This window comes from Podarcis melisellensis (assembly GCF_964234715.1).
Source record: "Podarcis melisellensis genome assembly, chromosome: 10".
Taxonomy (NCBI): Eukaryota; Metazoa; Chordata; class Lepidosauria; order Squamata; family Lacertidae; genus Podarcis; species Podarcis melisellensis.
In genome coordinates this window covers 57,235,194-57,249,403 of record NC_138542.1, presented here as the reverse complement: position 1 = coordinate 57,249,403, position 14,210 = coordinate 57,235,194, and the positions used below count along the sequence as shown (strand labels likewise).

Sequence of the window (14,210 nt, the reverse complement as noted above, 5' to 3'; positions counted from 1 at the left end):
CTCCTCCATATCTTCCCCTCAGAACCGCCGAGTCAAGAACATTCAGCCTAGCCGCGGTAAATAGTCTGCGGTATTCCACGTAGTGGATATCCGCCAGGTAGCGAGCTGGAGCAGCTCGGCACATCTGTTCCCCCAGAAACAGCCCTGGTCTCACACGGGCTATGTCCTCCTGTCTCGCAATATCCTTTAATCTTTGGGCGATCACCGCCTTTGCGTGGCTATACGTCATGGACTCTATATAAAGGGAGGACAACCCGCACTTCTGCACTTCCTCCACTATCTCCCCTTCCCATGGAGATTTAAAGTTATCCCTCAGAATCAAGGGGGCCAAACCTGCCGGTCTGAAACAAAGCTTAAGCCAAAGCCTAATGGTCAGGAGTCTCTTTACCTTTACCTTTTTAGGTCCCATTAAACTCAGTGCTGGGTTTCCCTCAGAATAGACATGTGCACTGTAAATCCGTTATTCTTTGGCATGCCACATTAAGGAACATAAAGAGAGCCATGCTGACCTGTAAGCAAAATTCCAACATTCATATTAGGGAAATACATTGATTCGGCCAACCAAAAACGTCCACAAAGTAATAGGCAAGCTTTCCAGCAGGGAGGGAAATTGGCAGGAATGAGGCTCTGGTTGCACCAAGACCTGCTGGAAAGAAGAAAAATACAGCGGTTGATATTTCTGGCTATAAAAGCCCCCTAACTTCTCTCATAAATTTTATTCGTATGCTAACTTTCCATAGTTCAAGCCATGCCGATGGCGGCTTGGAATATGAAAAAGTGCATAATTCAAACATAACAAAAGTAGTCATAAACATCAAAACATAAAAAACACACAATTTTCACATAAATCTCAAGACCTAAAAAACACGTAAACAAAATTAATACCGATAACAGCAACAATTCCCAACCCCTTAAATTACCCCTGCCCAAGAGTCTATCTCCCTGAAAACAGACGGTTGCTTTTTACGCTTATAAACTATACTGGCAACTTTGCTCCGCGCTTTATATTAAGAAGGCAGGCTGCAGAAACATGCAAGGCACCACGCAGATCGCAGCAAGAGGACACCTAGAACGAGTTCGAGAGAGCAGGTCTTTTGGGACCTCCGAGGATCCGTAGGCACGCGGAGCCTCGGCAACGACGGGCGGAAGCAAGAGCCGCTGGAGCCGGTGAAGAAGCCTAGAGCCCTTGTTGGGGCGGAAGTGAGTTTAAGGTGTGGGCGGAAGTCCCGCGTCGTGCTGCTTCCTCGCTGCGTCCCTCACCTCCTCGGTTGCTAGGAGCGGGCGGCCTGCCTCGAGTCTCTCCGTGCAGGTGAGAAGCCGGGAGGGTACCTCGCAAGGCTCGCCCACCTGGGCCCAAGCTCAGGCGGGGCGGCGGCGGCCTCGCCCGTTCACCTCTTTCTCTCTAGGGCGGCGAGCGAGGGCCTCTCGTAGGGCAGGAGCCGCCGCTTGGGGTCTGGCAGGGGGGTCGGCTGCTCGTATAGGGCACCTGCCTTTGAGGAAGGTTTGGATGCGAAGGGCCGGAAAGGGGAGCGGGCTATTGGGAAAAGGAATCCGCGTGCCCTTAATTTACCACGTCAAGCCACTTTTAATCCTTGTTTTATGAAGAATAGTTTCCGTCGCTCGAAAAGACAGAATTCCAACCTCCCTCTCCTCACCTGCAATGCATTAGAGTGATTTTCTCTCTCACACCCGCCCACTCACACCCTCGGGTGTCCTGAGGAAATAGGGCTGTGCTGTTGTTTTTAAAAACAGCGCTTTCCCTATAAACCGGCAGCCTTCTGCAGCGTTTTCTCCCATGTTATTATTGTTGTGGTTTATTAGATTTCTATATAGTCGGACATGACTAAACGACTATACAACAACATACCCCCTTTATCTGAGGATCATAGGGCAGTTTACAATCTTCTTTGTCACCATATCTCTACAGTACAAACTGGTTCAGTAATTTTCTCCCCGCCACCACCACCTGGGGAACTCTGACAACGGTAGTTCTGTGATGGAGTGAGAACTATGTCTTTTTATTTTATTTTAATGATTCATTTCGCCCATAGCTTTTTGTGTGTGTGTCATGCAGGTGCAGGACCTGTGGCCCTCCAGATGTTTCTCCCATCATCCCTGAACATTGGTTATGTTGGCTTAGGTCAATGGAAGTTAGGAGTTCAGCAACATCCAGAGGCTCACATATTCCCCATCCTTATATAGCGTATTTGGGGCTTCCCTACAATATCTCACCTGCTGACTGGCCCCAGTTCAGCTCACGCTGCAATCCTCTTCACACCTATCTGGAATTATGCACGTTTGAACTCAGTGGGATGTGGTTCTGAGTAGTCAGTAACAAGCTGAATGCAAGTTAGTGCTGTGGTGTCATTGCAAATGAGGTTAACGTGATTTTAGAACCATTGTTTTAAAGTTATGGGAAGCAATAGTTCCACTTTGTTCTGCACAAGCCTGACTTCATCTGGAGTACTGTGACCAGGGTTTTTGGCACCACACTGTAAGAAGGAGTTGCACACTAGAACAGGTTCAGAGGAGGGCCTGCAGTGCTCATTAGCATGAAGAAGCATGAGGAGAAATTGAAGGAACTGGATATGTTTAGCAAGAAGATGGTGGAGGGGCTGATAGTATACTTCTAGGGCTTGGAGGGTTGTCATGTAGAAGAAGGTAAGGACTTGTGCTTCCTCAGAGGGCAGTGCTAGGTCAAGTTTCAGAGGGTATACTTTTATTGAACTTCTTGGTGTTAAAATATTTGGCAATGAAACAATTCAGAGTATTGGGGGCTCTTGGTTACTGGAAGTGGGTCAAGCTGTGTGTTGGGAGCACCCTATTTGGATTTCCCTTATCAAACAGGAGGAGGACTGAATGGTCTATAAACTGGTTGGCCTATATCATTCTATAATCTGTTTGTAGGATTGTGTTGTTAGCTTCAGCAAGCCTGAGATAAAATGTGCCTTTGAGACTGTCCCATGGGACATGGATACCAAACACAGAATCCTCAGTATCCTTGCCAGTATACATGATTCTTTGGGTGGCATCATGACAATTAATTTAGTATAAAAGCAATGTGATTTGTGCTGTGAATGTGTTCTGTGTGTTTGTGACTTGAGTTGCACAAGGCTGTTTGGGCTGTTGATTGTTTAAAGGGCAACTTGTATGAACAAAACATTGACCTCTCGTAGCATATAGGGCTTGTGTGTACCCACCCATAGAGTGTTACCCTAACAAGATGTTTCCATGTGAGAGTTTTTTTATTACATGTATTGCATGAGCATGGGAAGCCTACATGGTTACAGTGTACATCTGGCTGCCTTCTGTCCCATATGGATAACATTTATACACACATTAAATTGCACTGGAGAATTTCAAACATGCTTTTTTGGAATTGTTTGGAAAAGCCTCAAACAGATTCTATGCTACAGGTGAAAACTAATAACTCTTGAGACTTCCACTCTCAAGAACTAGGATTTCTGAGTGAGAAAAGTTCCTTTTAACTTGTCTTAGTGCTAGCGTAATAACATGGAATTTGGATGTAATGTTAAACCATAGTGTAGTGCTACACAGATGAGCCTTAAGTTCATGCTCCTGGCTGTGCTCTGGTGCAGAAGCAAGGAAATCAGAAGCATCTGTTTCTGTTTTCAACTAGCCTCAATTTGTCAAAGGGTATTTTTTGATCTTTGATTGTTTTGGAAAAACAGTGGTTAAAATAACTACAGTTTGTCGCACTTCAGGTGAAATGATAACCTGTGGTTAGAGAACTGGATGCTTCCAATCTTCTTGCTTCTGTGTTGGGGTGGGGAAGGTATGCATGAGTCTCACGACCATAAACTGTGGTTTAGTGTTACATCCAAATGCAGCTACAGAAGCCGCCACGTGAAATAACAGAGAACACTCTGTTGTGTTTGCCCACTTTGACAGAAGTCTCTGAATCCTCTACCAACTTTTGTTGACTGAGATCCTGAGAGGTCAGAGACTGAACCTTTAGACTCTGCGTGCAAAGCATGTTCTTTGTCAATGAGCAGTGGCTTTCCAATATTGCATTGGCATAAATGCTGGGTGGTTGACCTTTCCAAGTTGTTTCAGACAGCTTGGATAAGCTTGGACTCGCAGGCATTGGGAGTTGCTTAAATTTATTTTGATTTTGTTTGAGAAATTTTCTTCACTATTATACTTTTAAAGAGGACTTTTTGTGTATTTGGAAAAGCTGTCCAGATGCTGAGGTGCATCTCATTGAGTGCACACTCCTACTAAATGTGGCGTGAGCACCTTCCCTGGGTCCCTCTCTCATCTTGTTTCTGTGTTGCTTCTTGCTCTCATCTAACATTCATGGTTCTGATTGGGCTGCATTTTGTTCCCAGGCCTAAGTGCCCTCACTTCTAGTTTAGAGAAACAGTTGCCTCAGCCACAGAAAGAGGATTTAATGTAATTTGTGCAAAGCCATGTTGCCAGCAGTTGTACGGAGTCAGAAATCCACTTATTAACTATTGAAGTTGTCCATAATTACCGGTATTTTCTTACAAGATAAAGGCAGTATGTGAAATAAATGCCACGTGTACTGTCATTTAACGCGGCAGCAAAATTATCGCGTGTGTTGTGAAAGGGATTTTCTTAGTGGCATAAATGCAGTCCTTTTGAGAAGGAGTTCGGCTGGCTTATTTAGTAGATTATCATGATTAGCTGAGGTGCTAGTTATTTGCCCTGAGGTACGTTAACTGAAAACAGATAACCTGCAGAAAGAATGGAAATCATTTATAGGGAAAAGGTAAAGGGACCCCTGACCATTAGTAAAGGTAAAGGTAAAGGGACCCCTGACCATTAGGTCCAGTCGTGGCCGACTCTGGGGTTGCGACGCTCATCTCGCTTTATTGGCCGAGGGAGCTGGCATACAGCTTCCAGGTCATGTGGCCGGCATGTGGCCGCTCCAGAGCAGCGCACGGAAACGCCACTTACTTTCGCGCCGGAGCGGTATCTATTTATCTACTTGCACTTTGACGTGCTTTCGAACTGCTAGATTGGCAGGAGCAGGGACCGAGTAACAGGAGCTCACCTCGTCGCGGGGATTCGAACTGCCGACCTTCTGATCGGCAAGTCCTAGGCTCTGTGGTTTAAGTCACAGTGCCACCCGCGTCCCTCATTTATAGAATACATATATACATTTATAGAATACTCATATACAAAATTATTGTAAACAAATTAAGACGTTAGCAGGCTTAATATAAAAACGTGCAGCAGTGGAAAATAAATGTATATGGTACATAAGGAATAAATAATAAATTGGTTTAATTTGGAAATGCAGTAAAATAATATAAAAATAAGGAGCCACAGAAAGAGGGGGAAGGGAGTCACGATAAGATATATATGATAAATTGTTTGTGTTTCAAGTTTTTTTTGATGTTGTAAAACTAATTGTGTAAAAAAAAGTTAAAAAATGAAAACAGATAAACTGCACACAGGGTTTGAGTGCATTTTAAAGCCTATCTCTTAGAATTCAGCAAAATGTTTACGGAGCCTGACTCCAGTCTGAAGATTCTAACTTGTCCATTCATTTCAGTGGGTTTTCTCTATGACTTTGTCACATACCACCCACTGAAATTATTATTTCATCCATCTGACAAATGATTCGCTTCTAAACTTTCACCTTTTAATCTCTACATCTTCGATCTGCACCGGAAAATGCAATATTATTGCATCTGTTGTTAACATTGAACAAGTTATATTTTATTTTTAAATATTAATGTACGTTTATATAAGCAGCAGAGCCTAAGCAGCCTGTAGGGGCTGACGGAGCAAATGAATGAGCCTCTGTCCAAAGAGGGCTGCACATTGGTGACTGTGGGTTGTCTTGGGGGGAGGGGAAACACCCCTGAAAATGGAAAAAAGTGCCCCATGTTGGATGAGCCCTCTAGAAACGTCAAAATATCACCAGTGGATTGTGATCTGCATTTTGAGTCGCACTTTCAGGTTTCGCAAGAATATTTCTCTTCTGCATCATGCTAACATGACTGCCCCTTTGGAATATATTTTTTTCTCATTTGTTTTTGTTGGGCTGACTTGGGTGGATTAGGGGATAGGTGCAAGCCATTCAGAATGCAGCTTTCAGAAGAAAGCTGTGGGGAATACATTGCTCAGTCTTAATTGATGCATCTTGAATGAGATAGGAGCAGCCTCTCCAGAGACTCCCCCTCTCCCCAGTTGCCTCCTACTTGAGGCATTAGAAGAAGCTGCAGGGTGTTGGCTGGTTCTCATTACCCAGATCTCCAGCTCGTGGCATGCATTAAAGCTCTGAATATTACTTTGTGAAATATTCGTCTGTATACTGAGTGCTTGCAGTTAAAGCAAGCGATGGATTGAGCTGATGACTAAGCTTTGCAAAATGTACCAGTATTTTGTCTCAAGACATTTTCTGTTTTGATGCTGTATTAAACCCCCTTGTGTTCCTTGTAGAAATGATTTCACAAATACAGTTCTGTTGTAAATTTCACCTTGATGCTCCTGAGCCTTAGCTTGTAAATAGACTCTTACCTGGTCAAATGAAAACTCTCCAGGCAAGCTGCTTTTTTATAAAATGGAAGCAACCTGGTACTCTCCAATCCCCAGTTCGGACTTTTACTATGCCATACAGTGGTGCCTCGCAAGACGAAATTAATTTGTTCCACGAATTTTTTCGTCTAGCGAATTTTTCGTCTTGCGAAGCACGAAATCCCATAGGAATGCATTGAAAATCAATTAATGTGTTCCTATGGTCAAAAAAAGTCCAAACAAAGCTAAATTTGGTACAACAAGAGTTTATTAAGTGCTTTTTAAAGTCACACATACTGTAAAGAGCATTTCAAAATTCAAACCCAGAATTTTTTTTTAAAAACAGAGTGGCCCAATGGTCACAGAAAATCATAAAAATGCAGGAAAAAAACCACAAGCTTCCAGATTCTTGCAAACCCCTCCCCAACTGTTCCCCCAGCCACCCAGCACACAGAAATTCAAATCCAGAATTTTTTAAAAAAACAGCAGAGTGGCCCAATGGTCACAGAAAATCATAAAAATGCAGGAAAAAAACCACAAGTTTCCAGATTCTTGCAAACCCCTCCCCAACACCAAGTCCTTGAATTCCAAACACCCCAATCCAACCCCCCCCCCAAAAAAAGTTTTAAAAGCTTAACTTACCAAATGGCTGCAAAAGAAGTTTTGGAAAAGCTTCAAAAATCACCAAAGTCTTTAAAAACCTCAAAAAAGGCTACTATGTACACTGCGTTCTATGAGTTGCTCCTCAAAGTCAAGTCGCAACTGTATTAATGGTGTTAAGAAAAAGGAAACAAACTTGCAAGACGTTTTCGTCTTGCGAAGCAAGCCCATAGGGAAATTCGTCTTGCGAAGCAGCTCAAAAAACGGAAAACCCTTTCGTCTAGCGAGTTTTCCGTCTTGCGAGGCATTCGTCTTGCGGGGCACCACTGTATATAGCACAAGGTATGAACACAATAGGTGATGAAAACATTGCAGCCTGTTAACTTTTGTACATGTAAAGGCAGCAACCATTTTAGGCGTCTCCAATTGTTGCACCATCGCTGGTGCGTGGGTCCTTTTTGACCCAGAATAGGGCAAAACAGGGGTGTAATGGCAGGGCGCAACAGGACTGAGGTGCAGCATGCTTATTCGTGCTCCACCAACATGCATGGGGGCCGGGAACAGAACCCCCACACAAAATAGTTACCATCTGTAATTCCAAAGTTGACAGTACATGTTAAGAATATTTTAAATATGCAAACTGTTGTGGGGGTACTTATTCTTAGAGAATCCTGTGGGAGAAACTGTAGCTGTTCTCATTTTAGAGGTGCGGAAACTCAAGCTGAAAAATGATGGCTTTCTTCACAGTACCATATCTTGTTCATTCTTTCCACGGCACTGTAAACCAATTCATATTCTTTTTACCATATTATAGATAATAGGGCTGCTGTGGAGAGATGTTGGCTTACCTCAGGAAACTATGGTTGAGCAAAAAACTGGGACTTTTTATATAATAAGAGTCTTCCTCCATGGCTCTTTTCTCAAATTATCATCTGGTTTCCTCATCAATATTAATGTTATTGTTCTATTATACCTGCAACATATATCTTACCTTACCCAGGTTTGGGGCATCAGAGTTGTTTTATTACATTTTTTTACATTCTTGCTTTGGAGGATTGTACTTGTTGTCTCCACAGTAATTCTTTTAAAAAATAATAAAGAAGAAGAACCGCCTTCATAGATTAGCCTAAAGTCTTATCTATGAATATATTCTGTTTCCCACAGTGACTAACCAGATACTTGTGGGAAGCCCATTGACAGAACATGAGGGCAGTGCTTCCTCCCTCCTGTTCTTGCTCCCCTGTAGCTGGTACTGAGATGCCTACTGTCTTTATGAGACATACAGTCTGATTCACAGCTCAGTCTCTTAACCATTAGAGCAAGAATGGGAAATCTCTGGCCCACCAGATGTTGTTGGATTACAGTTCCTGTTATAGCTGATCATTTGCCATGGGATTTTGAGTAGAGGAGCATCTGGAGGGCCACAGGTTCCCCACCCTTGGAGAAGACTAAGCCACCTGAAATAACGTTACTAACCACTGAAGACACTAACTCTGCATTTTGATCCACAAACATTGGGGATCTCAATCAACCCTGCCTCTATCCTCTCATTACTAATGTTTATGAAATGAATACAGGCGCTGCTATGATGAATGCCTTTGTTGTGATCGAAATTCTCCACTGCCTAAAGTAAAATAAAAAAAAGAAATGACTCTGTGAACTGTTAATAGCATTTGCAGTGGTGTTCAAATTTAGTTTTGTGCTCAGAGGGAGATTGCTGGAAGGCAGACGTGCTGTGGAAAATGCTGTTACAAAGCCCACATCAGCAGAGGTGGGCACAGCAAACACTTTTGCATGCTGACCTGTAGATCTGTGTTGAGATTTTTGTAATGTATGTGGAACTCTTGAGAGGCTGAACAATACCCTGAAGAGGTGAGTTTAATATTGCAACTTCAGAGTCCTTGAGAGGAGTGGTTCTGTTACTGATAAAACAAAATGTCGTCTCCAGATCTTTTGGGCAACTTGGCTGTGTCTTCTACTTCTTTCTTTATTGAGGTAGATTTCACTATACAATAGCTGTCCTTGCAAAATGAGACAGTCTACACAATGACCACTATCAACAGTGCTGAGATGAACATTTCTACTATATTCTACTAATACTAAACTCTGAGTGTCAATCCTTGAAAAAGAGGAGTTAACATCAGGCTCAGGGGAAACCTGGGGTTTACACCACTACAAAAATGTTTTGTTAAAGGAAAAAAATACGTAAAATCCCCTCCCAAACTGCTCAGTGTCTATGGAATGATGGGTAACTCTGGGGTGGGGTGTGGGCACAAAGAAAGCCAGGGAGGAAACGCAGTAGAATATCCTGGCTAGAACCTTGCAGAGGAGCACTCCGTGTGGCAACATTTTTCTCCTGCTCTCCGTAGCACAAAGTTTCTCAAGTGTTTCTGCCAGCCCTCCATTCACAGGCCAGACTGACCCTCTGCATCCAACCACGGACGGTGTGACAACTGACCTTTCTGTACAATCGCCTATTGCTGCTGTGGCTTCAACTAGGCTTCAGGCCCTCATAGGTTGGCTATGAGATGTGTGAAAAAGCACATGAAAGGTTTGCTGTGCGTTTATTGTAATCCTTAGATGAGCAGCCTTGTGAGACGAACTACGAACTCACCAAGGAGTTGGCAGGCACCGTGGTCCACTCTAGATCCTGCTCACTTTTCTTAGTGGCTTGGCCACTGTCATCAGCCACAACCTGCTAGCATGAGGACCAGAGGTTGACAGGACTTTTCTCCTCATGGCAAACCTTACAGGACAATTCAGAATAACTTATGAGACAAGCACTTTGGGAACCTATTTCCTTGTTTGTCTGCCTGCATTTTTTGGTGTCCATAAAATGCAAACTCCTGTTTCTAAGCTCTGTTGCCTGCGCTAATTTGCTCCTGTTGCCTTATTTACATTGATTACTTTGGCTCCTTTGGTTGCTTTATACTTGTTGACTGATTTCCCTGGTTCCATCAGATCTGTTCTGCTCTGCTGCTGTTCCATTGCCTTTGGCAAGTTGACAGTTGTGGCTGACTTGTTGCTGCTGAGTGTAACTTTCCCCCTGCTTCTGTATGTCTACAGAATACAGTGGTACCTCAGTTTACGAACTTAATTCGTTCTAGAAGTCCGTTCTTAAACCAAAGTGTTGTGGCTGACTTGTTGCTGCTGAGTGTAACTTTCCCCCTGCTTCTGTATGTCTACAGAATACAGTGGTACCTCAGTTTACGAACTTAATTCGTTCTAGAAGTCCGTTCTTAAACCAAAGTGTTCTTAAACCAAGGCACACTTTCCCTGCTGAGGTCTCCCACTGCCAGTGCCCTTCCACCGTTCACTAACTGGAACACCTACTTCCAGTTTTGTGGAGTTTGTTCACTGAATTGTTCATTAACAGGGCTGTTCATAGACTGAGGTACCACTGTATATCGGAAACGTTTTCTCTCCCACACCCAAGTTTTTGGGTCCCAGTTCTCTCTTTCCCCTCCTTTCTTAGAAATACAGCTGCTTTTTCATTTGCAAAAACCCACTGGTTACTTAAATATAACTTTAATAAGCATGTGAGTCATAAACTATGGGACAATAGTACTGTGTTTGAAAAAATCCGGGTGTAATATACATCTATTCTGTTTCTTTTCCCATCCACCCACAACTTTTGGGGCCCAGATGGGCTTCTCTCTTACATTGGTCCACTGTATTTACAGCTTTGTAAGTCTTGTTTGTCCCTTGCATGGGGTCTTAATAAGTGTGATATCTCTGCTAGGTGTGATATCTCTGCTATTCAACTATTTAATTATCCCACCTGGTTTCTTTAAAAACATTTTTACTAGTCTAAAGCTGAAATATTAGTGGAACTGGAACTAGACTTTTTTTTTTACACCAATGGTATTGATTTTGTAGCCTTATTTTTTTTTTCTCCTAACCATGCCCACTTAGCACCTATTCCTTTTAAAAAAAAAGATAATTTTAACTTATAAACATTATAATTGGCACCTACCACTAAACCTTATGACTGCCTGCAAAGAGAATACATATATTCTCAGGAGTGGCCTTTTAATAAGTACTAGCAAAAGAGGTGCTGCTGGGATGCTTATATAAAGGACAACTTAATACATAGCGGATAATGTCCTCTTTCCCACTGAGCCCCCAAGTGCAGAAGCTTTGATCAAAAGGTGTGTTAGGGGATACCCTTTCCACAAAGGCAATGTATATACTGTATACCGAGTACAAGGCTATTAAGGATTTCCTTAAAGGTAGAATGGTAAGGGCTATAAAACTTCTGGCTTGGAGAAATAATGTCCTTTTCAACTGGGAATAAGCCACAATGGCCTGGTTTGCACATTAACACTAAGCCAGAGCTTATTTGATCATGTTGTAAACCAAGTCCAGCCGACTAACTACGGTTTGTTTCAGCTAACAAGCCATGATGTGAAGCTATGATTTGTTGCTGATATATGATCCATGGCTTACTTTTAACTGTGGTTTTGTGTTACATCTGAATACAGTAGTAGCCTTATTTAACCATGGTTTGTTTAGCTACCCCACCCCAAACACTCATCAAGTTACAATGACCCAGGGCAAGAGCTGCTGGAAAACAGGCAAAGCTTTAGTGAAAAAAGATGTGACTTGTCTGTGGGACAACTCATAGTATTATTGCATGCCATCCCAATCTCTGAGGGGAGTGAGATTCCAGGGATTCTAGGAGCTTACCCTAAGGTTGATGTTTCCTTTGGAATGAGGTACAGTGAAGACTGTGGTGTCTTTATGATATATGGTTTATTTACAACCTGAGCCTCTGATGGAGGGGTTCACTGCATTAACACCTCAAGATGGTCTGTCTTCTCCCATAGCCACAGCCTTGGATTTCAGCAGAAATCAGGCATGGCTATCTCTCGACCTTTTCAGCCTGCCCCTTTTTCTTCCGGCTTTTAGCTCACATAACTCAAGTCTCCACTCTTGCCTTTTGTCTATTCCAGCAATTGAATCTATGCTGGATCCAGGAATTAGAAGCAGGGCTCAGGCATACAGCTTACTCCTGCTCCAAAAAAAGCAAGCAAGCAAACCCCAAACCCTCATAGCAGTATGTTGAACAAACCAAGACTAAAATGGGCCATAGCTTAGTATTATGCAAAAGCAGCCACTGGCAATGTGATATACATCCCATATTTTGAATCAAAGTAGAACCCACCCCCTTTGAGCAGCTGTTTTACTCTACCTGGCAGGGAAATGTACGTGCAGCTTTAGATTACCTTCATAATGCAGCAGAGCTCTCATTGCCTATGTAGGTCAGCTGTCTCTAGCAGCCAATTCTGTGGGTAAGCGTTCTCTGATTCATCCATCTGATTATATTTCCTCCCTTGGATTTTTCTGGGGAGATTGCCAGCATGGGTCTTGTGGGTCCTGGGGGTTTGTGTTCTCCTGCACCACGGTCTCACACCGTCCAAACAAGAAATGCCACATCTCATCTTGCAGGCTCAAGGAATTCCCACGTTTACGTAAATGTGTGATTTTCTTTTTCCATCTTTCACTTTTCTCCACAACGAGGGAATGGGCAGGGAAGGAAGCATGCACACCCAAGACTTTCTTCCCAGATACGATTTGAGAGCGGCAGAAAACCTGAGTGAGGCTGTGCCTTTGCAAGCACACTGCTGTAACTGTCTGCTACTGTAAAATGTATGTTTTCCAAATTGGAGAAGTTAATGAAAACGTCAAAAGCTTTGACACATTTCATCTCATGCATCAACATAATATAAACCATTCAGCTGAAGCAAAATATTTAACACTTGTCAAGTGTGCTTGTTGGAACTTCATTTAATGCCCCATCCTTGGTAGCTGGATTCAAGTCTGTTTAGTTCTTGCTCAAAGGTACAGGCATTAGTTGTGAAGATCCCAGGAGAAGCACCATTAAAGGGATGGACACTCATGGTTAAATGAATGAATTGCTGCTTGCAAGATGAACTAGGGTAGAAGGGGGCTCACCCTGTTGTGGGGATTCGAACCGCTGACCTTCTGATCAGCAAGCCCTAGGCTCTGTGGTTCAACTCACAGTGCCACCCGCGTCCCTTAAGCATCTGGGTAGGCTTGCCTAAACAAGAATGTTTTTATCAGGTGCTTTAAAAAGTACAGTAAAGGCGCCTGCTTGATCTCAATAGGCAGGGAGTTCCACAGTTGCAGGTGCTGCCACACTAAACAATCCAGTTCTTCCAAATGTGGCATGGGTATTCTGTGGCATCTTTATTATTCTCATTGAGAACCAGCCTGATTAACTTTCAGGTATAAAGCACACACTTGCAGTAGATTAAAGAGGGTGGACAAGAGTTATAGCCTTCCTCTTCCTTCTCCCGAGAGTAAACTGTTAAGAAAACAGCAAGGTTGTGTTCTTTGGCCGCAGAGCAGGAGAGCAAAGCAAATTGTTTTTTAGTGCTGGAAAGCAATTTTGTCTCTTAATAACCTCTGTGCTGACCCCATCCTGAGATCATCTTTGTCCAGAAGCAACCCAACCTGCCTTTACTTTCTAGCTTATTGATTTCCAGGGCAAATAAAAAGCTGGGCCCGAAGAAATAGGACACGTCCCTTGGCAGCCGTTCCCACTGGGGTGTTTTCTACTGGTGATTGCTAGGTGCTATTAAGACCCACTTCCTTCTGCAGCTTTGGGGTGTGTGTGTGTGTGTGTGAGAGAGAGAGAGAGAGAGAGAGAGAGAGAGAGAGAGAGAGAGAGAGAATGAATGAATACAGAAGAACTCAGGGCTGCCTCAGTTTGTAAGGAGCACAGATTCTCTCTTTTAGTGCCAAGTGTAAAAGATTGGTGGGATGAGCATAATGAGTTTGGTCATGGTCAGGCTGCATAGGGTTTCCTGTACAGTGGTACCTCGGGTTAAGTACTTAATTCATTCCGTAGGTCCGTTCTTAACCTGAAACTGTTCTTAACCTGAAGCACTGCTTTAGCTAATGGGGCCTCCTGCTGCTGCCGCTCCGCTGGAGCACGATTTCTGTTCTTATCCTGAAGCAAAGTTCTTAACCCGAGGTAATATTTCTTGGTTAGTGGAGTCTGTAACCTGAAGCGTATGTAACCTGAAGCGTATGTAATCCGGGGGACCACTGGCCTATTTTACACTGGT

The 14,210-nt window shown here is 43.3% G+C and overlaps 1 protein-coding gene across 1 annotated transcript in view; it reads left to right on the top strand.

Moving 5' to 3' along the window:
- Positions 1-1,160: 1,160 nt before the first annotated feature.
- Positions 1,161-14,210, top strand: part of WASHC1 (WASH complex subunit 1) — a 65,381-nt gene continuing 52,331 nt past the window's right edge. The window contains exon 1 of the mRNA XM_081927189.1: positions 1,161-1,309. The gene's annotated coding sequence lies outside the window, so the exon portion shown is untranslated. The remainder of the gene's footprint in view (positions 1,310-14,210) is intronic.